This window comes from Anas acuta, chromosome 2, assembly GCF_963932015.1.
Source record: "Anas acuta chromosome 2, bAnaAcu1.1, whole genome shotgun sequence".
Lineage (NCBI taxonomy): Eukaryota > Metazoa > Chordata > Aves > Anseriformes > Anatidae > Anas > Anas acuta.
Window position 1 is genome coordinate 88,821,850 of NC_088980.1, and position 24,618 is coordinate 88,846,467.

Consider the following 24,618-nt stretch of genomic DNA (forward strand, 5'->3'; position numbering starts at 1 on the left):
ACTACATGCAGTGCTTACCTTACTTACAATACTTCAAAGAAAAGGGATCAAAACAGGATAACAGCATGTGTTCTGGGAGGGAGAACAAAAAAAAATGGAGAGAGAGGGAGATAAATCCCATAATTGACGGGTAATTCACCATCACTTCTTGACTTTTCCATCTTTGTGTTGTCACTGTAAAACTTAACATTTTTTCCATCAAAACCTGCATTCCTCTCGGCAGCAAAGAGTTCGGGAGCTTTTTGGATTTATAAGCATACACACACTAACCCTCACCTGAGCAATCTCTTGTAGCAACATTAAAGGAAAAAAAAAAAAAAAAAAAAAAGAAGCCTTAACACACAAATAAAAATCTATTTGTGACAGCATTTTACTTATATTATTTTTATGACTCAGTGTCTGATGATGGGAAAAACATTTAAGAATAAGCTCACTTTTCCTCATCAAACACAAGCCTTTTAGTCTGCTGAAGAAAAAAATGAGAAAATTTAACAGGAATATATGGTTTACCGCATGACACATCTACAGCTGGGGGAAAGGAATTATTTGGCAGTTATAGGTATATTTCACCTTGGAAAGCCAAATGCATCTTGCCAGATAATCTATCACTATTTCTCCATTTGTCCACAGGGCAGAAATTGGTCTTTCTATTGCTTCATCTCTACAACAATAAAAACATCCTTTCCTGTAAAATGACTCTCAAGATCCTGAAGACTGGAAGTCAGATTTTAAGTGTTTTAACTTACTCTAGTTTATGCTAATATTTTGATAAACATGTACTCCCATACTATAATTAATAAGAGCATTACTATGACTAAGCTATCTAAAAGTTAATTTCCAATTTTAAAGTGTTTGGTTGAAACATACATACATAATAAATGATATTCCATGTATTATCAGCTAAAATGAGCCAATAGCTGGCACTGAGGGAAAACAAGCCAAGCAGTACCTGTTCAACTAGCCATGATTGGTGAACATACTTCATTCTTTGCTTACCAAAAAAATTTACATAATTAATATTTATTCATGTTCCACTGCACAAGCTAAATACAGAGAATATATACACATGTGCATAAATTTCTGTTTTGGTGCTTCTCTATACATATATTTAATTACTCAGGCATGAGTTATTAAAAAAAATGTAATATAGATTTAAACTGTCTAATAATTCTGCTTTAATTAGCCTTTCTTGTAATTCCTGATGGTTTAATATCATATAAGTATTGTTTCACATTGTTGTTTTTGGAAATCGGCAAAGTCTGACTAATTAAACTTCCTGCAAAACTTCCCATATTAATTAAATATAGAAAAATATGTTCAAGACATTTAAATAGAAAAAGGGTGCTATACCATTAAGTGGACTTGTGAATGTCCAGTTTGCTCAAGTATTCCCTGAATTAATCCTCTTCCATTGAAGGTACATCTTCCTTGTTCCAGCTGTTCAACCTGGTCTCCGGGACCTGGGATTCCTGAAGAGCAGTCTTGCTGGTAAAGACTGAGGAAAAGATGGCACTCAGTACCTCAGCCTTTTCACTGTCCTGGGTAAGTAACCAGGTCTCCTGTTTCCTTCAGCAGTGAACCTAAATTGCTTTTTGTAGATTTCTAATTGACAGAGGAGACTAATCTGTCATCCTGAATTGAGGCTGCCATAGCTCCTTGCCCCCAGGTCCAACCAGTAGCAAGGCTGAGAAGATATTGCCAGTAGGCATTCACGCAAACATAAGTATGCACTACATATATGTGTGTAAACATGGCCAGACACACTTCACACTCAGACAATGTGCAACCCTGAAATGCCCTTCCCTTATATCTCATAAAGTGTCCTATGCCCATAGCCAGTGACCTCCTTAGTCCAAAAGGTGGTCCAGAGAGCTACTCCTCATTGCTCATCTTGATGGGTTTCACACCAGGACATCGGTGTGAAACTGGTGGCTCGCCTGGTACAGCCCTTGGTTCCTGTCTGTGCTTCTGCCTCTAGGCATACCTGGGCTTGTGGAGATGGACTGATGATGATCAATGGGCCTGGAAAGGGGACAGAGCAAGGTATTACTTGGGCTCTCCTACCTACCGTTGTCTCTCTGTGTTCCTCTGTGTGTATGCAGATGAGTTTTTTATTACATAACCTAACACTGATATATTCAGGAAATATATATATTTATACAATTTGCTACTCATTGCTGACCCTAGTCTACACTATCCTTGACGAAAGAGTAACAATGACAAATAAGCTATGCAGTCTAGTGCCAAATCATTTTCTGCTGTATTTTGTAGTGCTAGCAAAAATACTACGGTATTGAGTTGATATGAGTCTTGCTGATTGTTAAGATGAAAGTTAGGAAATGGTGTGGGCAGTTCCCACATTATAATCACTGATGGCAGTTTTGTTAGCTAAAAGAATAAACAAATTTAACCTTCAACTTCTCTAAAGGAAAGCCTACTTTGCCATAATGGGCATAATCGGCAGGCTTTTGACATCAATGGGAATACTCCTATTGACTGAAAGGGAGCTGGAGCACACCTATTATGTGTGTAAGAACTCTTGAAATCTGATTTTACAAACTGAGCTCTTGGTGGTGCTTGACTGATGGTTTAAATATGTGTTATAAACTTGTTTCTTTTTAGTCTTTCATAGGCTTGAGTGTGCTAACTTTAAAAAATCTTAATTCTGTAGAGACCTTGATGCCATTCTCAATTGAGGCAGCACAATATGCAGGTAAAATGCTTCCCGGTTTTTTTCCCTGTTAAGCCAAGCAGTACTAGTAACAATTGTGCTGTAGGAAAGTGTTATAAATGTCAGGCATTCTTAATGGTTTAAGCATGACTCAAAACTCTCCATGGGAACATTTCTGATTGACTGAAATACAAAACGAGAGGCTTGATAAAACAAATGGTTGTGCATGTTTTGTGCCTGCATAGACACACATCGTGTCCTTTGGTCAAACCAGTGCAGACAAGAGTGTGCCTTATTCCTCTAATTCCAGTGTAAGGCACATGAATAAAAGGATAGAGATGATAACAAAAAAAACAAAGCTTTTCCTTAATAACTAGTTTGCAGGCACCATAACATTGCACAGATCCTTGCCTCTTCTCAGTGCCCAATTTACTTTCCACTCCTACCACTAGTTTGGCTGTACACAGCAGTTACCAGGGTACATGTTGCTGAGCCATGGTGCCTCTGCCAGGAGCTGGCAAGGAATCATACTCAATCCTCATGACTAAGATGGATGCATCTCTCAGTGAACCCCTGAGACAAGTTGATAATGTACAGAAAAAAGCAGGTTAGTAGTATTAATCAGACTTAAAGGGCATGTAATCAAGAAGAGATGCATGGCAACCTTGAGATGAGAAACTTGTTTAGCAGCAAACTCATACTTGTAGCTAATCCTGTAATGGACAACATGACAGGAAGACTATATGATGGCTTTCTCTGCATACAGCCTCTGTGCTTACCAAGTTTCATGTTTTATGCTCCTCAGTTATAGCACATCTAACACTCCAGTGCCTTTTTTATTCTAGCATGCAGAGTGTCAGTAGAGATTTACCTTTATTTGCAGCCTGACATTTAAATATTTTTAGATGTCTTTTCAGGCTTTTTCTTGTATTCTAAATACTCAGACCTGTTGATTTCAATATATATACACAACTATCTATTTGCATTTGCTGGCTCTGCTGACATTTTAGAAAGCAGTAGCTTTTTTTTTTCTTACTCCTTGTGATGGTATGCTTCCTCGCTCCCTATCACTTCTGGCCTTCCGTCTGTCTGTTGCCTTGTTCAGACACTGGAATCACAGATTCACAGAATTGTAGGGATTGGAAGAGACCTTGGGAGATCATCGGATCCAACCCCCAAGTTGAACCTGAAGCCTTGCTCAGACAGATAGTGACCACAATATCATTTCAAGCTGCTTGCTGGAGAAACTGACAGACAGAGAGCTTGCTCAGCAGCTGAAGACCAGTGGAGCACATGCACGAGCACACACACACACATACATATATTTATATATATAATTTATATAAGTTATATAACTATTAGTCCATCATCATACCCCATAAATAGTGAGGTACAATAGCCCTTTGAGCTCTTCTGCACGGCAGCTGGCTGCACAACAGGATATCCCCTTGAGCTGGGATGCCTCTCAAGGTCACTCCTGCTGCAGAGATCCCTTATTCCTTGCTAGAGATGCCTTGCTGCAACAGATTCTTGGAAAGTGATGAATAGCTTGCTGTACTTTGTAAGCTTTGCTAAGGTTATATCTGAGATTGATTGTGCACATATAATCCTTAGACATAAACCGTTGACCAAGTCAGGCTAGGAGTGGATTCAGCAACACCTAGGTTCCTTACTTCTTTGGTTCAAGGAGTTTAGGAAGCAAGGGAGTCCACTCTGAACTTTGTGACTCTGGGATAGTTTCCCTGACAAATCTGATGTACTCTGTCTTCTCTGTAGTAAATAATCAAGGGTACCATGCTATCTTGAATCTTGTTAACTCACTGTCTTATTTACAATTAAACTTTGTTAGATCACTACTTTATATCAATAAATATATTGCTGTTTTTTTCTCATGTCTGAAATATATAATTTCATCCACAACACTCCTTTATGCTAAAAGATATTATTAAAGCTTCATTAATCAACTGTTCAGAGTGTGATTGCTCCTGAAAAGCTCTCAAAATCTGGCTTTTTACTACTTTCATTAGTGCTTAATTAAGAGAGGAGATGTAAACTGAAATCTTCAGCTCACTTAAAGATGAGATAGTACTTCTCAGAAGAGGGGTTCAGAATGTGGTCTGTTTCACAAGTGAGTTGAAAAAAAAAAAAAAAAAAAAAAAGCTGTAAATTTAGACCAATGTAGACTAGACCATGTGGAGTAGAAATATGGCAGTTCTGTGCCAAGAAGAGTGGTAAAATTGGGCCATCACCTTAATTTGTAATCTGTAACTTCACTGTATGCAGAAATAACAGTATATAACAATAAATGCCTGAGAAAACCATGAATAGATTTGCAAACAAGGATTTCCCATGGATAGTTAAAATCTTCACTCTATGCCCAGTCTTTTTCTCAGCTTGTGTAATACTGCTTTGATTCTCTACTCAGTGTAGTGTGATCTACCTAATGCAATGCTATAAAAAGGATGCAAATACTTGTAGTGCAAAAGAAGCTTGGGAATGATGCAGTTTGATGAGCATCTTGTTTTGTTGTTGTTGTTTGCTGGGCTTTGTAAGTAGCCCATGAGAACCAGGCTTTGTGCTATGACAAATGTGCTAAGCTCGAGTAACTGTGTTATCATATTATAGTTACCCTTATTACTCTTCTCTTTAGTCAACATCTGAATGCTTGGCACTTGTTCTGATTTCCTATAATAGAATTAAAGGTATTTAGGGAAGGAAAAAAAAAAAGAAGGAACCATTTTTCCCCTATGCTATGGGGAGTCAGCTGTCATACTCTCAATTGCTTAATAAGATCAGAATGTGATTTTGTACTCAGGAAGGCTAACTATTTTACTCTCTGATTCAAATTTAGTCAGTGACACTGAAATTGTAAGTTGTGCTGATCCAACTAAGTGACTGAGCATCATGGCCCTAGTTGTTTGCAAAAGAATACATGGGCTTAATGTTCCATGGAAGCAATAAATGTTATGAATTCTGATGATGATGAAAGAGCTGCTTACAATGGATCTATGCATAGATCTGGAACATTTAGTAATGCTTAAAATTTGAAAGGGAGGATTTTTATAAAGGGTGTGTGAACAAGATGGATGGAAGTGTATGTGAACAGGAAGCAGGTGGTATTTTAGGTCTGAGAACGAAATAGGAGACTAGCTCAATATTCCGCTTTGAATTTTAGATCTTTGAACTGCATCAAGAATTAAATAATATTTGAGATCAGTGTCTGTCATCTAGCCTTCTTAGTGTATATATGCTTATTAACCCTAAATTAAACCCCATATCTAAGATTTTTGAGACATTGATGCTGGAGTTTGTGCATAAATTGTAAGGTGTCAACTTGTTGCAGAGATAATGAATTGGATATAAGTTTGGTGAAGGGGAAAATGGTTTGCCTAGGCTGGACAGAATGCATTTTAATTCATTTAAAAAGTGATGGAAAGCTATTGACTTTCACTGCATCAGTGAATCGATTTGATTCACTGCATATTCTACATACAGTAGCACTTTGCAGACCAGGTTGTGCTATACCTGTGACAGTAGCCTCAAGACACATTTCTTTCCTTTGTACCTGTAGTATTTAATATTAAATTATTCCTTTGGAGCAGTGGCAGAGAGGAAGTATGATCTGGCCTCATCTTGATATATTCCTGTTGAACAGACAGAGATTTGCAAGGAACTGTATTCTTTTCACTGTAATAATTAAAAACATAGATAAGATTTGCTGATGCTGGGAAACATGCATACTTCTTAGTAGATACTCTCTGACTATGGTACTGATACATCCCATCTTTTACCCTAGAGAAGCTCAAAGCACACCTCTTGTTATGCATTCATTACAGAATTTTAATGAATTACTCTTTTACTTTGCATGTCATTTGTCTAGTCAATGTTGCTTTCCTCTGCATTGTAAACACATTTCTCTTGTTCTTGGCAAAAAAAGAACTTTGTTATTTCTGATGCAATACACATGTATGTTTTTCTCTGAGTCCTTTTGTTGATACCCTATCACCATAATGACAGAAGTCCCTGTAGAACACAAAATTTAGCAACATTGAACTAAAATTTGTATGAAAGCAATTGCAGCCTTGTAACTCACACAGTTTATTCTCCCTTGAATGGAGTTTTGGTTATACTGGCTAATTACATTGTTGACATACCACAGTCTTTTTAACACAGATTTATTAAGGAACAGAATATTTATTTCACTATCTTCACTTTCTTCACCCTTTCACCTGGGGAGGAAGAACCCTGGGTACCAGGACTTGTTGGGGTCTACCCATCTGGAAAGTAGGCCTGCTCTCATTATGAAGACATCTGTCCTCCTCAAAAAACACTACACATACCAAAACCCTGCTCCCTAGGACATGGCCAAACATTGCTCATTTTGGGGAAGAAGATAATATTTTTTCTTCTCTCTCTCTGTGCTTCTGTGCAACCTTTGATTGTTTTTTTCTCTCTTTCTCTTCCCTTTAATTAAATTATCCTTATCTCAACCAGTGAGCATTTTTTTCTTTCCAATGTACTTTCTTCTCCCCCTCTTCTGAGGAGGAAGGAGAGTGAAAGACCAATTGTGGTGGAATTTGTCTGCACAGCATGGTAAAAACACCACAGTTCTTTTTGGCATCCAATATGGGGCCCAACGGCCTCAAGATGTTGACAGATTTGATTGCAGTGTGGAATGTGCTAGACCAAATTTATAGATGTTCTAAACCACAACATCAGTACAACAGAGATATGGACATACTGGAGAGGGTCCAAGGAAGGGCCATGGAAATGATGAAGGGACTGGAGCATCTCTATGGGACCAGCTGAGAGAGCTGGGACTGTTCATCCTAGGAAAAAAAAAAAAAAAAAAGGCTTGGAGAGGATCTCATCAGTATATGTGAATTCCTGAAGGGAAGAAGCAGCAAGGACAGAGCCAGAGACAATGAGCAGAAACTGGAACATAGAAGATTCCCTCTGAACATCAGAAAGCACTTCTTTACTGTGCAGGTGATGGAGCACTGGCACACAAGTTGCTCAGAGAGTTGTGGAGTGTCCTTCCTTTGAGAATTTCAAAAGCTGCCTAGACATGGTCCTGGTAACCTGCTCGCGAAGAGGGTTGCACCACATGGCTTCCAGGGGTCCCTGCTAACCTCAGTCATTCTGTGACTCCATGATATTTTAAGAATAAAATGTGTGAAGATGGCCAGCATTATATTATAGCTAATAATTTATTTTTTTTTCCTGTGAATTGACCAGAGAGAACCAAGTGCAAAAACAGCCTGCTAAACAGCCTGGATCTATTTGGCCTGGATCTCACTGAAGGCATTTCTAGACATATTTCTGCTTTTCTTAACAGTGAAATAGGATTCAGAATTTACTTAATTTCCTGGGAAAAAATAAATAAATAAATAAATAAATAAAAGAGAGAAAAAGAAGAAGAAAGAAAAAATCCCTCTATGCTCTCTTCAGACTCTTCTCTGATATCCCTTCTGTTCAGAAACTCTAGGTCATCTAATCACGGACTACAAAGAATACATTTGTTCCAATCTCCAAACATACAATTAAAAGGTGAAAAAAAAAAAAAAAAACAGATCTTAGAAACTAAACTCTGTGTTTAAATCTTCTAAACACACAGAATATATTTGTTGAAATAAGAGCAGGACTTCACTCTTTTTCATTCTGCTTCAAACTACTGACAACTAAAATTAGTTTAAAACATCATATGAGACAGGTCATTCAGCAAAAGAAAAAGGTTATATACAGCAAATACATTTTTCACAAGGAAACCAACCAACATATGCTTCTGTAGTCACAGAGTACAGAACATGTACAGACAGGTAATAATTTGCTCATTAATGCTTTTGGCTAATAACATTTTGACAAAAATAAATTTGGCTGTCTTAATTGCACATGTTTCAGTCCATATGCAACAGCATTGCCAGGTGGAGCCCCAAAGCCTGTGAATCATTAAGAAAAATGTATGTGACAAACCTTCTGAAGTAAAAAGGGCCTTTCATGAAACATTTAGTCAATATGGGCCATACGGAAGAACTTTAAAAAACATATCACACAACAAACTATGGTGTTGTATTGAGTTCTTTGTTCCTCTCTAAAAGTAAAAAGACTTAAATGGACAGAAATGATGCAACTGTTCTTTGTTTTCCAGGGAAACAAAATACTTGTAAAAGAACTCTTTAAAAAATCTGTATGGAGATCAAGAACTGATGGTAAATCAGTCGATGTAATTATACTTTTAAGTTATTGAGTTTTTCTCCCAGTTCGTTTCCCAGAATCCTTTTTTTTTTTTTCATTTCTTCTTCTATTTTTATGAACAATTATCATTTTTCAGGAAAAGGAGAACAATCAACACGCAGTGCAGATTGTCCTCAATGCACAGTGCAGATTGTCTCTGTTGTTATAAATGACAGTCATTTTATGTTACAAAAACTGTTGCCAATAAATTGATATTACTGAACAGAACAGTAGGAATTTTTACCACGGATTCCAATGACAAAAATATGGTCCATAAATGATCTAATGATCCCGGAAAATATATTCTGAGGAGTCTATCTGAACCAACAGCCAAGAAGCCATAGTGAAATCTGGTTTATAATGTTAGAACAACATTAAACTGATGAAAGAATCCTCAACAAAATACTTGCAAACATTGTCATCAATGAGATTCACATGAGCAAACCCCAACCTCATTTCTCAGCTTGAGTTATTTCAAGGAAGTAGATAATTTTAACATTATAAAAGTGAACAAAATAGAAGCAAGTACTTTTTTTTTTTTTTTGTATAACTTTTTTCTAGACAGAAGCATACTTTGTAAGGAAGCCCATAAAGTATGAGAGGTGATTCACAACAGTTACAGAAGTAAAAATCTGACAAAATTCCTATTGCAGATTGGGTTTCCTTTTTAATATTTCATCTTTATAGCTATTCTTACTCCATCCACAGCACATTAACTGTCATTTCTTACAATCTGCCTTAAGCACTTTAATCATCAGGCACTTTTCGTTATTCTTATCCTCATGCTACTTACTAGCCATGAACAGAGTTGAACAACTAGAATTTCTAAGTCCCAGTGCTTCATATTTTGTCTTAAATGAAATGCCTCAGATCACACTGGTTCTATAGGTATCATGACTAAGTTTTAGAGCAAGAGAAGTTAGCAAATCAGGAAAAAAAATCTCCAGTCCATTAGAATATTGCTGTAAACTCCACTGCCTTCCCAGGGAATGATTTAAGCTATCAAAAAATCTCAATTTCCAGTGTGTTTACTGAATCATAAAACCTGCAAGTGACACTCCAAAGTAAGAAGTACTGAAGAGAGCCCAAGGCTGCCACTGGAAATACCACCTGTACAGGGTGCAGGAATGAAAACACAAAATTTAATCACTTTATCATCAGCAAACCTAGGATAAGTTAAATGTGAAGGCACATTTTTATTTCATTAGAGAAGTATTGAAATGGCAATGTTGCCACAAAAGATAAACAATCTATGTTTGCTTCACTTTTGTGAAAATGGAGTGTTCTACTACAACAGAGATGTCAAAACAAATAATCATCAGCACTAAAATACCATTTTACATTTTCATAACTGTTCATAAATCAACATTTCTGAACACAGAACCTAGCACATACTCAGGAGCTAATGATAATTAAAAAAAAAGCAAAAAAAAAAAAAACACAAAAAAAAAACTAATCTGTAAATATTTCTATATGTATCCACACACGAATAGTCTTAGAACATGCCAGTCTTTTAAAAGCAGCAGTAGATTTACATTATAGATAACAATAGTTTTTAAAGTGATGTCCCTCCACTTAACAGTATGAGAGAAAAAGAACAGTGTAAAGTCCACAAGAGTAAGTGGTAGCATTAAATTCCATGAATAAAAACAATAACAGATTACTGGTTTTCCATCTAAGCATGAGAAAACTAGCCAAGACAGATGCTACTAGTGTAAAATAAATAAGTAAATAATAAAAATACTTTAAAAAATAATCATAATAAAGCTTCATATCTACACCTGTTTCCTAACAGGCTTTATTTTGTGTTTGGCCTTGGGTGCTAGGCTTTTAGGTTGGATTTTCATCAGGTTGTGGGAAGAAGGTGTTGAGGAAAAGAGTATAAAAGAACAGGATAGTTCATTAACAAGCCATTTCCTTACTTATGGGTAGAGAGACTACAGGCTTAATAATAATAATAATAATAATAATAATAAACATCATAATCATAATAATACAGTTTGTCACTTTCACTTAAACCATTCCTTCAGAACGTTACACCTCCAATGAACGCTCAAGAAGTACAATTTTATAAGGAGCTAACACATTTTTTCACATCAAAAAGGTGTTTAGAATGGAAACCTTTTCAGTTTGAATATTAGATACAAGAATGTAGCTATTTATAAATAGCAAGAGTTGACTGTTTCATTTATAAAGCAAGTTCCTACAGCTAGAAGAAAGTCACAGAAATTCTTTTATGTAACTCCAGCTTAGTAAGTATCTACTGTGTAGGCAACCACAAACAAAGATTCCCACTCCAAGTACAATTAGATTCTGCAGAAAAGTGGCCAAGGGATGGATGTCTGGAAACAGGTATGACAGTTTCTAGTGTAAATTCAAGGGATTTGAGTCTGGCCTTTAAAGACCCGTGATGTAGCCTCACTATCAAGTAGACAGGATTGTGTTTTATGCAGTTAATGAATTTGGACAGTTGGTACTTCAAAGCATTCTCTCATGCCTAAGTATTTCTTCCACCTAGTGACAAAGTTATTACAGACATTAGAGCCATGCATTAATGAAGACATTATTGCCTGATAACACACAGCCATTAACAAGTTTTAGTGCTAATTACCTGTGTCATTAGAAAACAATAGCCTACAGCCATGAGGCTTTACAGGAAAATATCAGCAAAAATGGCTATCATCTTGTGTGAAGCACACAACAAATGGAAAAGTTTTACAGAATTTCATAGGGTTTCAGCCCTATGACAGGACTTCAACAGCAGCTATTTTACAGGCTGTAGAAATAAATGGAGAATAACATACCACCTTGCTACAGTATTTTACAGATTAGTTTATAGACTTACCTAAAGGGACTAAGCTTTACATTTTATTCACAATCATAACTCAAGGCTGAGAGACCTGGGACTTTTTAGCCCAAAGAAGAGAAAGCTCAGAGGGATCTTATCGATGTTTATAAATATCTGCAATGAAGACGGAGCCCATCTCTGTTCAGTGGTGCCCAGTGACAGGACAAGAGACAAGGGGCACAAACTGGAACACAAGAGGTTCCATGTAAACATTAGGAAGCACTTCTGTACTGTGCAGGTGATGGAGCACTGGCACAGGGTGCTCAGAGATGCTGTGGCATCTCCCTCCTTGGAGATCTTCTGAGTCATTTCAATCTCTCAATCTTCCTTCATTTATTTTCATAGTTATCTCTGCAATCTCCAAGCAACCCTATGATTTTTGCAAACAATCTGAATATGTTTCCCTGAGATCCTTCCAGAGATGCTGCAATTTTAAGTCTAAAGGACTTCAGGACAGATACAAACACTTGGGAAAGTTTATTAAAGAGCCCTAATCCACAAGGTAAGGATCAAATTTTATCAAAAAGGATTTTGATTAAATGTTAAACATTCAGAAGAGTTTAGATCGTACATGGATGCACTACACATGACAGAATAAAAATATTTTTTTGTTTTTTTTGTTTTTATTCCAGTTATTTTACTCTTTCTTACTTGACAAAAAACAGTTTCACTGACAATGAAAATCTCATTGTTTCACTAAATTAAAATGGCTCTTAGGGAAGAGCTAACAGTAATCATCCTACTGCTTAGTGCTTTAAACAGCAACAACAACAACAAAAAAATCTATTAAAATGATCAGTAATAATGTCTCTCTTGGGTTCTTATTGCTTATTGCCCCAGTGGTCTATTCAACTTCATGGAACAAACCTACTTTACTTGCTAATCCAACTTGGCACTGCAAAATACCACAAACCTTCCTTTCCAGATCTCACAGAGCTTTGAGTTTCTTTTCTCATCTCCCTTCCATTTGAAGCTGCTTTGGCCTTGTCACCTCTCTCTCAATTACTGCTTTGACTACACTTTTTTAATGTTTAGCTCATTAATTTCAAGCTAGACCTTCTGTGCCACATAGCTAAACCCAATGGACAGGCTCCTTTTTCCAGAAGAAATCTTTATTCCAAACACACCAGAAGTCAACAACCATCATGACTACTAATACAACATCATGGTTGCATTGTAGAATTCAGATCCCCCCATTAAACCTGAGGTGGTTCACATTACTTGCTGAGACAGTAGTGTATGTGAAATTATACATGATAGACTATAATGTAAATGGCTGATCAGGGCTTTGATATGGACCACATCCATAACATTTCACAACACAAGATCAGATCTGTTTCTTGACAAAACCAGATCCCAGACACACACCTTTTTATCATGAAGCAAGTCAAAGATTCATGTTTAATGCACTAAACCTTCATAATAGAACAACCATTAGAAAGAAGGAAAAAAATACCCTTTTCTGAGTAAGATTTAAAATTTTATAAGGCTAACTAAGGTACCTGAGCAGGAAAAACATAAAAAATAAAAATTCTTCCATTGAGATGAATGAGCAAGTAAAAGAAATTTAAAAATATATTTTCTAACCATAAAACTATCAGTTCTCATTATTTTGCAATCTGAAAGCAGTCTGTTATAAAATTTTAAGCATCTTCTTCTGTAAATTTTTACAGTTTCGATAATGTATTGAGAAGTGGTCTTTTAAAAAAGATTTTCCTTTACATTTTGCTTTTCCTTTAACATTAATCCAGCTGTTTTGCTTACTAGAAGATGAGTTTGGAGCTCCACCTACAGGCACAAATACAAATCTTTCCTTGACAAACGACAGACCAAGTAACCCAAGTTGCCCCTTAAGCAAAAGTGAAAGGGGGGCAAGTTTATTGATTGCATTGAAAACAAAGCACGGAAAGAGAAGAGTACAGTAACTTCAGACCCAGAAGCAGTATAGCTCTGCTTCTACCATACTCCGCGTGAGCTAATTACACCTCCAGGGTAGTTATCTTGAGTTCAGTGCTGCAGCCAGATGGCCTGGCTTTGTGTACTATGAGAATGCTTGATCAGAGCAACCTGTCTTGAGTATCTCTCTACAGAATCCCACTGCAGCCCAGCAACATCCTCAGACATTTCCAAAAAGCAGGAGAATAAATGAGACTTCATTTTGCCTCTCCACTGCAGTTGTCTTCTGAGGTTTTATAACCCAGTAAGCCCAAAGAGTCATACTACAATAGTGTAATTTTACCTAAACGCCAAGCCTAGATCATTTTCAGTGGAGACTGGAACATGTTAGTGGATCTGCTGTTTAGATGCCACAGAATTCACCATTAAAGTTTTGCCATTTGATCAAATATCTGCTTTGTAGGCCCTCAAATTAAATCATATGTATTTGTACTCAATGTATATTCTTACTGCTCCTGCAACAAACCTGATGAGGTTATTCTCATAGAATGGCATGGGTTGGAAGCGACCTTAAAGTTCGTCTAGTTCCAACCCCCCTGCCATTGGCAGGAATGCCACCCACTAGCTCAGGTTGCCTAGGGTCTCCATTCAACCTGTCTTCCAACATTTGCAGAGATGGAGCATCCACACCTTCTCTGGCCCTCGCCAACCTCTGAGGGAAGAATTTTCTCCTATCACCTAATCTAAATCTCCCCTTTTACTTTAAAACCATTTCCCCTTGTCCTATCAGTATCTGCCTGTGTAAAAAGTCACTCTCCATATTTTTAAAAAGCGCCCTTTATGTATAGAAAGGCTGTAATGAGGTCTCCCTAGAGCCTTCTCTTCTCGAGGCTGAACAGCCCCAGCACTGCCTGCCTTCAGAGGGGAGGTGCTCCAGATCTTTGATCAACCCTGTAGCCCTCCTCTGGAGTCACTATAACAGGTCTACATCTTTCTGGTGCTGAGGGTCTCAGACCTGGATGCAGTACTCCAGTTGGGGCCTCACAAGGGCAGAGCAAAGGGGGACAATCTCCTCCCTCCACCTGCTGGCCACTGCTCTGGTGATGCAGCCCAGGATGCAGTTGGCCTTCTGGGCTGCAAGCACTCACTGCTGGCTCATATCAAGCCTTTCATTTACTAGAACTCCCAAGTCTTTCTCTGCAGGGCTGCTCTCAATGGGCTCTTCTCCCAGTCTGTGCTCATGTCTGGGATTGCCCCAAACCAGGTGCAGCACCTTGCTCCTTGCCTTGTTGAACCTCATTAGGATCACATGGGCCTACTTCTCAAGCTTACATGTATCCATCCCTTCCTTCTGTTGTATCAGCTGCACCACTCAGCTTTGTGTCATATGCAACCTTTTTGAGGGTGCACTGAATCCATCATCTGTGTCATTGATAAAGACATTAAACAGCACCAGTCTCAGGACAGACCCCTGAGGGACAACACTCATCACTGGCTTCCACCTGGAAATAGAACCATTGACCACAACTCTTGGGCTGCAGCTGTGCAGCGAGTTCCTTATCCACTGAACACTTGACCCTTCAAATCCATCTCTCTCCAACTTAGAGACGAGGACGCATGGGTCCATGCCAAAGGCCTTACAAAAGTCCAGGTAGATGATATTGGTTGGTCTTCCCTTGTCAACTGATGCAGTCGCTCTGTCATAGAAGGCCACAGATTGGTCAGGCATGATCTGCCCTTGGTGAAGGCATGCAGGCTGTCTCAGATCACCTCTTTGATTTGCATGTGCCTTGACATTGCTTCCAAGAGGATCTGTTCCATGATCTTCCCAGGTACAGAGGTGAGGCTCACCAGCCTGTAGTTCCCCAGGTCTTCCTTTATACCCTTTTTAAAAACGGGAGTGATGCTTCCCCTTTTCCAGTCATTGTGGACGTCACCTGAGTGCCTGGACTTTTCAGATATGATGGAAAGTGGCTTGGCAGCTACATCAGCCAATTCCTTCAGAATCCTGGGATGCATGTCCTTGGGCCCCATAGATTTATAATTATTCAGTTTCATCAGGTGGTCTTGAACCTACTCTTTTCTTACAGTGGGTGGGACTTTGCTCCTCCAGCCCCTATCTAGAGGTTCAGGGACTCAAGATACATGGGGAGCCTGAGTGAAAACTGAGGCAAAGTTGTTCAGTACCTCAGTCTTCTCTCTGTTGTTATCAGTTCTCCTTTCTTGTGTATCAGGGGGAATATTGCTTTCCTTGGCCTTTCTTTTCCAAGCAGTGTTCCTCTAGAATCCCTTCCTGATATTCTTTGCATCCCTGGCCAAGCTCAGTTCCATTTGTGCCTTGGCTTTCCTCATCCTATCCCTGCATATCCAAAGAGCATCTCTGCACTCTTCCCAGGCTACATGTCCCTGCTTTCATTGCCTGTGCTTTTCCTTCTTACACCTCAGTTTGAACAGCAGGTCCTTGCTCAGCCATGTTGGTTTCTTGTCTTTCCTTCTTGATTTCTTGCACATGGGGATGGAGAGCTCTTGCTCTTTAAAAAAAGTGTCCTTAAAGAGTTGCCACCTCTGATCAGTTCCTCTGTCCCTAAAGACAGTGTTCCAGGAGATCTCATCCATCCACTAGTTCTTTAAATAGATGGAACTTTGCTCTTCTAAAGCTCAAGGTCCTGACTTTGCTTTTTGCCCATGTTCCTCAAGATCACAAACTCAACACTGGCATGGTCACTGCGGCCTAGAGTGCCTCCAATCTTAACCTCTTTAATGAGTTCATCTGCATTGGTGGGCACCAGGTCCAGTTACACTTCTTCTCTGGTTGGTTTGTCTAACACCTGGAGCAGGAAGTTATCCTTGATGCACTCCTGGAGTCACCTGAATTGCTTATAGATTGCTGTGCTGCTTTCCCAGCAGACATCTGGGTGGTTGAAACCCACCTGAGTGCCTGTGAGCATAATACTTCTTGTAGCTGAAGCAGGAGGGCCTTGTCAGCTGGCTTTCCTTGATCACATGGCCTGTACTAGACCCCAACCACAAAGTGTCCTTCATTGGTCTGGTCCTTAATTTTTATCCACAAGCTCTCAACCTGTCCATACCTGTTTCTCCAAGGCAGCTCTTTGCAATCAATGCATTCCTTAACATAGAGGGCAACATCCCTGCCCCTCCCTCCCCATCTCTTCTGAAAAGCTTGTAGCCTTCAATTCTGGTGGTCCAGTTGTGTGATTCATCCCACAAACCCTGAGCATGGCACCAGCCACACAGCTAATCATACATCAGATCCATTTGTCTTCTTCTTGTGTCCCGTTCTCCAACTGGAAGGGTAGAGGAGAACACTATCTGCACTCCCCCTCCCTTCAATATATTTCTGAGGGACATAAAGTCCCTTCTGATATTTCAGTCTCCCCAATGCAACCTCATTTGACCCTACAAAATAGAGTAGGAATGGGTGGTAGTCATCTGTCCCTACCAGGCTTGTTAGCCTCTTTGTGATATCAGGAATGCAGAACCCCAACAAGCAGTAAACCTCTCTAGAGAGATTGTCTGGATGGCAAATAATTTTGTTAACAAAATGCTTATACAAAGAGCTAGTACACTAACTCTATTGGAAAATAAACAAAATAAAATAAAATCAAACTGGATTTTTATACTATTGGACATTGTTGGTGCGTGTTTCAAAGCTGTGCTGACTTAAATCTAACATTTCATGTTATCCATTGCTTGAACTTTTTGGTGGTGTGCTCATGGTAGTATAATCCTCCAGCCAGAGGACCTTTTTCACTAGTAAAGCTAACAACTGAGTGGATTTGGATAACTCTAGCAACTTTAGAGATCTTTGACTTGATATTTTTCATGAAAAAGTTATTAACAAAAATATTAACTCTACTCATGGGCTTGCTAATGAACTGTAATTAGTGAAAAGGCTATGTGGTAGCTAGATGCCACCTGTTTCATGACACATAACAAAAATGGAATATCATTTTATCATTTTACCTTTTTATTATGTTAGTGGGAAAACCATTTTAGAAAAGAAGTCCACAAGTACATGAAAAATAGCCAGGCGTCTTAAGAGTTTCTCTCTACCTAAACATATTTTGTATACAATTCACAGATATTGAATTCAGTACAGTCATCTAATTCTTCATTTCATGTTCTTTCTTCTGTTAACATATTATGCTTTAGAGCACAGAGTTCCTAAACTTTCAGTTTTTAAAAAGGAGAGAAGTGAAACAAACACTGGGGCCCCCAGCAAAGGAAGGACATGGACGTGTTGAAATGAGTTCAGAGGAGAGCCACAAAGATGATCAAAGATCTGGGGCACCTCTCCTGCGAAGAGAGGCTGAGGGATCTAGGGTTGTTCAGCATGGAGAAGAGAAGGGAGACTTTATAGTGGCCTTCCAGTACCTAAATGGAGGACTACAAGAAAGCTGGAGAGAGACTCTATCAGGGATCACAGTGATAGGGCAAGGGAGAACAGCTTTAAGCTAAAAAAAGGGTAGATTTAGGTCAGATATAAGGAAGAAATTCTTTGCTAACAGGGAGGTGAGGTACTGGAACAGGTTGCCCAGAGAAGTTGTGGATGCCCCCATCCCTGGAAGTGTTCAAGGCCAGGTTGGATGGGGCATTGAGCAACTTGGGAGGTGTCCCTGCCCGTGGCAGGGGGGTGTAACTCAATACTCTTTGAGGTCCTTTCCAATCCACACCCTTCTATGACTGAATGCAGAGAAGAAAACAGAAAAGATGTGGTTAAACAACCAACAAAACAGTAACAAAACAATGGAAGGATGCTTTTAGTATCAACAGATTGATGCTGACAGCTGAATTTTTAAAAGGTGGAATTTCAAATTGCAGTGGCAGGAGATTAAACAAGAAAAACTCCTCTTCAGCACGTTGAAAATAATCACACCAGGAATCAGTGCTGACTTTTTCAATTCTGTACAAAGCTACAGAAACAGCAAAGAGAAAATCTTAGGTACACTATCCTAAAGAAAACATAGTTTTGAGTGAAAAATGTGAAATGGGAAATTTGTTCTCATTAACTCATCTCTGTGGAGCTGCTTTAATTTACTTAGCCCAATTAGTGAAGTAGTCATTAAGCTATATTATCCCAGGAACACACCAGTGGGCTTCCAACATTACATAGTTTTAATACCTAAACATTGTTACCAACTAAACAGCACAATGGAACAATGGACTTAGGAGACAAGGAGCATAAGATGTGATAAAAAATGATGGAATCTATGCCAAAAGAGTAAAATTAGAGTCAGAGGAGAATTCTGAACATCAAGTCAGAAAAAAACAACCAATATATAGAATTGAAGAATATCCTAAAGTGAGAGAAGGCCACAGCAACTGGGTCTACTAAAAGTTAAAATGCAACACTGAAAATCAGAGGACCAACAAAGAACACGGGGGATTGAGGTGGTAAAAGGATGAGTGAAAATTCTTATACCAGCACAACCAAAGGAACACAGAAGAAAATTGCACCCAGAAAAAATAAAATAAAATTCAGTAAGGAAAATACACCAGGAACAAAGAGAAAGGAGGGACAGGCAATCAACATCCAACCAGAAGTGCTGTAGGCATTCAATACAAGAGCAGGAAAAGCAGACATCTGGGGTAGGGTGCCAAAGTTGCATTAGAGAAAAAAGGCAGCAGTGGAAATAGGTCATTATATAAATTGAAATTAGACCTGTAATTATCTTTAATATCTAAATTTTAGATTAAATATATTAAAAATTTGGAGGCAAAGCTTCTGCCAGTTACAAAACAAAACCTCTGAAGAAGCTGGTCTTTTTGACTAAGTGATGGATATGAGTCATAGAACTGGAAGTAGCTGGAAGCAGTGAAAGCAGAACATTGCACATTGACGTAACTCCTTGTTTCCAATCTTTGCTGCTTCTTCACATTCAATATACAGTACAGATACTCCTAATTAATTGCAAATTGCTTCCTAACTTACTGCATGCATACATAGCTGACAGATAACTATCAGGATACTTATGTACAGAAAAAAAATATGCATCTTGGATTCACAGTTGTTTTTTCCTGTTCTAAAATGCAAAGTATTTCCAATTAAGTGTCTGCTGCAGCAACAGATTTAGCATTCTTCAAACAAGTTGGAAGATTTAGGATCAGCTAAACTGGAATTGTGAATGATATTTAGCCCCTATGTCAGCAAATATCTGAAATCACGATCAAACAGCTTTCCTATTGCAACTATGAAACCTTATTCAAATACCCTAAAGAGTTAACAAATAGACCATAACAATTCTGGAACCAAATTGGAATATTGATACATAAAGTTCCCAATTGTTTCTTTTCATCTTACAAGTTTATTTAAATATTATTATTTAGACCCTGTGAGGAATTACACATGCACGCATTCTCATTATGTGTGGTATTTTACAGATTTCCTTGTAATTGACAACTGTATCTAATTCAACTTGTTTCAAAGTTGAATGACTTCCAAAACAGGCATTCAGCAGTTTTATTTATGAAGGTAATCACATTATACAAAGTACCATTGCTTAAAATATGCTTTATTGTACAGAAGAACATTTTCTTTTGAAATCCGTACAGTCTTCCTACCTGCTGTGCTTCATTACAGAATCCAAAATTATCATGGAAACAAGCAAAAAGCAAGTTTGTCTTTTCATCTGTGCAGAATCTTTCATCAAAAAGTTTCAAAGACTTTTTAGGGAATATTGTTCACTCCTCTTTTCTCCTCCCTTTGCAAATTTCTGATCAGTTCATATACTGATCCTAAATCATCAATGTAACACTAAAGGAATGCGTAATATCTGCAAGATATGAAAACTCCACAGCCTACCAATATAAGTAATAGAACTGTAGCAAATCATTCCAGACCATACTGAATAAACACAGCAGACTGAGCCAAAGCATTAACAACTCCATCTGGGCACAACATTGCAATCCAGCTGGGTCTACCAGATGCTCTCCTATGGATTCACTGGAAGCAACATCACTGTTCCTTCAATGGTCAAAGGCAATGCCTTCTTCCTATCTTACCTCTATTCATTTCTCATACAATGAAAGAAATCATCTGAGACCCTTCCATGCAAAGAAGCTATCCTGTACAGGTGAAACATTCTCCCAGACTAGAAGATAGACAACGCAAATTTATCCTGAGTGAGGACTAGATACATCAAATCATCAATCACCAAATACGTGTTCCACTGAGAGGAACCATCACCAAGGAATGGGGAAGGATACGAAGCATCTGACTTGATGCCAAAATGCTGGAAGGCTGTGTATACGTACTTTTTTCTCTTATTATGATTTGCTGTTGTGCTTTTCTTTTCAAGGTCTAGAAAGAACCCTGCACCCCCTCCACACAGAAGAGCAAGTAGCTAAGAAACAGCAGAACTGTACTCAAAACATCAAGCCCACTACCCAACTTCTTATAGAACTTTCTGCTGAACATCTTGTCAACATAAGAAATCCTGCATTAAGTGCATGTGTAGAAACTATAAACCCATCTCTTCCCAAACATTCCCCAAAAAACTCTTTCCAGAAATTACTAATTAGAGACCTACTGTTTCAGGTTGGTGATGCCTTCTGATACTCCCAAGTCAGGAAAATAAAGCAAAGGTATCATACCAGCCTCTGGGAGATCAACAAGTTGTCATTGAGCCCATGAGGCAGGCTGTCCATGAAGTATTTTTTCCTGCACAAGCCAGCTATACTCACTTCTGAGCAAAGCAGCAGCCATCAGATTGCCACAGGGCTCAATTATACTGATGAAGTAAGCCCACAACCCATTTCAACTGAGGTTCCTGTTCCTGCATCTCTTGCACTGCACATCTGTAGCACTATTCTTGGGCAATGTTCTGCATCAAACTACTTATTTTCTATCTTTCTTCCTCACTGCAATTCTCCAGGGACAGGTCACACCAGGGGCTGCTCCCTTCAGGCAAGACAGATGATATCATTACAGATTTGGCATTCTCCTCCCTTTACACAGTCCTCCAGAACTGACCTACCACTTCAAGCATCACTCTCTGGGACAGCTGTCTCTACCAGGGTAGACTTAATCAGGTTGCACTGTTCAGAATATAACCACTTAGTTTAAAGACTGTTGACAAGCAGTTGTAAAAATATGTAAAAGTTGTCTTGAACTATGCTTACAAATACTGCTGTTTTGCTTTCTGTTTTTGATATTCTTCAGGTTGCCTTTTTTTGTTTGTTTTGTTTTGTTTTTGTGCCTCATATCTGTACCAATATTTTTCAGGACCTCCTCTGAATCTTACCAACTTCTTGGCTTTAGCAACAGCTAGTGGCAATGAATTTGTTTGTGCAACATTACCTAAGGCCTTACTGCATGAGCTGTATTTCCTTTTAACATTTTGAACATCGTCATCCTTTGATGTTTCACTATAAAATCATCAACAAAGGCTTTTCTTTGTTATTGGGTTCAGTCTCTCACCTTCTGTTCTCAGAGGTCCGCAGGAGCTTTAAGAGTGATTAACTTAATTCTTTCGCCTGCACAGTATTCCTTTTATCATTTTCAATTGATAATATGGGTCCTCTTTCCACTTTTAAGAGGTGGAAATTAAACCTTATTTGAACCTCCAAGGGATTTTTTTTTTTTTTTTTTTTTGGGGGGGGGGGCAGACTACCTCTGAGAAGTCTGAGACTTTCCTAATTTCCCTTAATCTTCAAACACTCTGCTCTTCTATCTACAGCTGGAGAAGTAGCTCTTCTAATCAACTGCCCAACTGAAAGCTATTCTAGCACAAGACTTACATTTTCCATTGCCCTGGATCATCTTTAATGCATCCACTTTCTTAATCTCCTTTCTAAAATAGGTGAGCCTATTCTCATTCATATCCTTTATCAAGGATAATTAAGTCTTAAATGATTTCCACCACTTCCTCCAGTGGTATTTAGTAGCATGAAGGGAGGTGCAAAATGTATTCCAGATGAAATTACATTTATACTTTTAGAAAGGAATAATATTTTCCTTTCTGGCTTACCTGTCTATCACTGTATTCTACCTCTTTTTTTTTTTCTTTTTTTTTTTTCTATGTCAGGATCCTGTTTGCTTTTTTTGACTGCATATGAGCAAAAGTCCTTTGCAAACTGTCCATGTTGATGCTCAGGTCCTTCAGCTGACACTATTCATTTACTACAGCACAGGAAAGGATATGGATCTTTTGCATATTTTTCTCGTTCTTCTTCCTTTTTTGCTTCCATTTTGTTCCTTCTCCAGTATATTATTTTGCATTTATCAATATTTTGAGCTAAAAGTTCTGTGGCACCTCCATTTCAACACTTTCCACATACATATAATGACAGGGTAGACAGTCACTACATGACCACAGGGCAAGGCAACATCTTGGTAAGTACACATTAGCTTTATAATTGTGAGCTAACTATATAGAGATGCTGAAGTATTTCACATGCTAATTGTACTAAATTATCATATGATTACACAGGTAAATTGACATCTGCAAAGTTCTCTGAATACCAGGCAAACCCAGCAGCAACATATTGTAAAAAATCACATTTTATCAGCGTGAAGCACACTCCCACCGGTCTGCTATTCAGTTGTTGCTCTCGATCAAGCTCTCAGTATTATTTGGCATGATTCAGGTGCTTATATCTGTCAATATTGCTATATTACCTCATTCTGAAAGCCAAAAAATTAGTATACCCCTAAATATGTAAAATAGGGTAATAATTTAAAGTAATTACGCTCTGCTTATATATCACCAAGAAATTATTGAAGTAACTGAACTCAGATTTCCAAACATACATTCATCGCCTTATTCACTTCAATTTGTCCCTCCTATATTCCACTGCTTATCACTTTCTCTTTGTAAGTTACAGCTATTATGTTATTTTACATATACTATCTTCTATGTTACAAAAATTATGCATAACAGCTTTTATCTGAGAGATATTTAATCACAACATTTTGTACTCTGCATAACAGAATTTGTGACAAGGTCTCAGAGAACTTTAGAGATGTCAGCAATGATTTCTAGCTTTTTTTCCCTCAACAAACTGTGAAATACAAGATAAAAAAAAAAAAAAAAGGAAGTTTAAAAATTATACTATCAGATACCAATTCTGCCCAAGAGTCCATCAGCTGAGACTCAGCTCAGATATGCATGGAACTCAAAGGGACTTTCTATGGGGGCAAGACAGAATGCCAGGAGGTGCTGGAGAGGTAAATAAGCATTCAAGGGGAATAAGGAAGAAAATTAGATTTCTCCTTCAAGCACAGTCCCAGATGCCCTCAGTCTTTAAATAACTCTTTATACCTTCCCATTTATACAGTGAAGCCTTACAAGCTGAAGTTCATCAGGATCTCATCTTCACCTTGCTGCTAAGGGGGGGACAAAATATATGGTATTGAAGAGTATGCCTGAAGAGTGAAGGATATGCCTATAGAGTGAAGAATATGTCTGATTCTAGGAGCTCAGTTTAAATAAGACATAGTCAAAAACTGGAATATCTAAATCAGTCTAGTTGCTGATTCCACAGCTGGTTAAAAAGTTACATTGTTAGTGTAGCTCAGCTTGGAGATTTAATTAAAAATAATGCAAAACACCGAAACCAGCCACCTTTTCTAAAATGCTCTCATTTTTTCATATGGAGTGCTAACTTAGCAAATAGCTCATTGTCTTTTTCTCTTTGGTAACGGTGAGTTTAAATAAAACCCACATCAAATAGCTTTTTGTTTGTTTGTTTTTACACATTTTATACAACATTCTGTTTAGTCTTCACCAAATACAATATCTAAGAAAAGCAAAGCTGATGCATTTAATTTGCAATAACTGATTAAAGTATCTCTTGAAAAACATCCATTCACCCTTGTCTTCTGCCATCCCAAACTCCCAGTATATCCATGCTGATATATTCTCAACACACAATTTGTGTCTCAGCTCCACCTTCAAATCTACCACTTGCTTTTGACCTCTTCTTAGGATTCATGAACTTGGTTAAG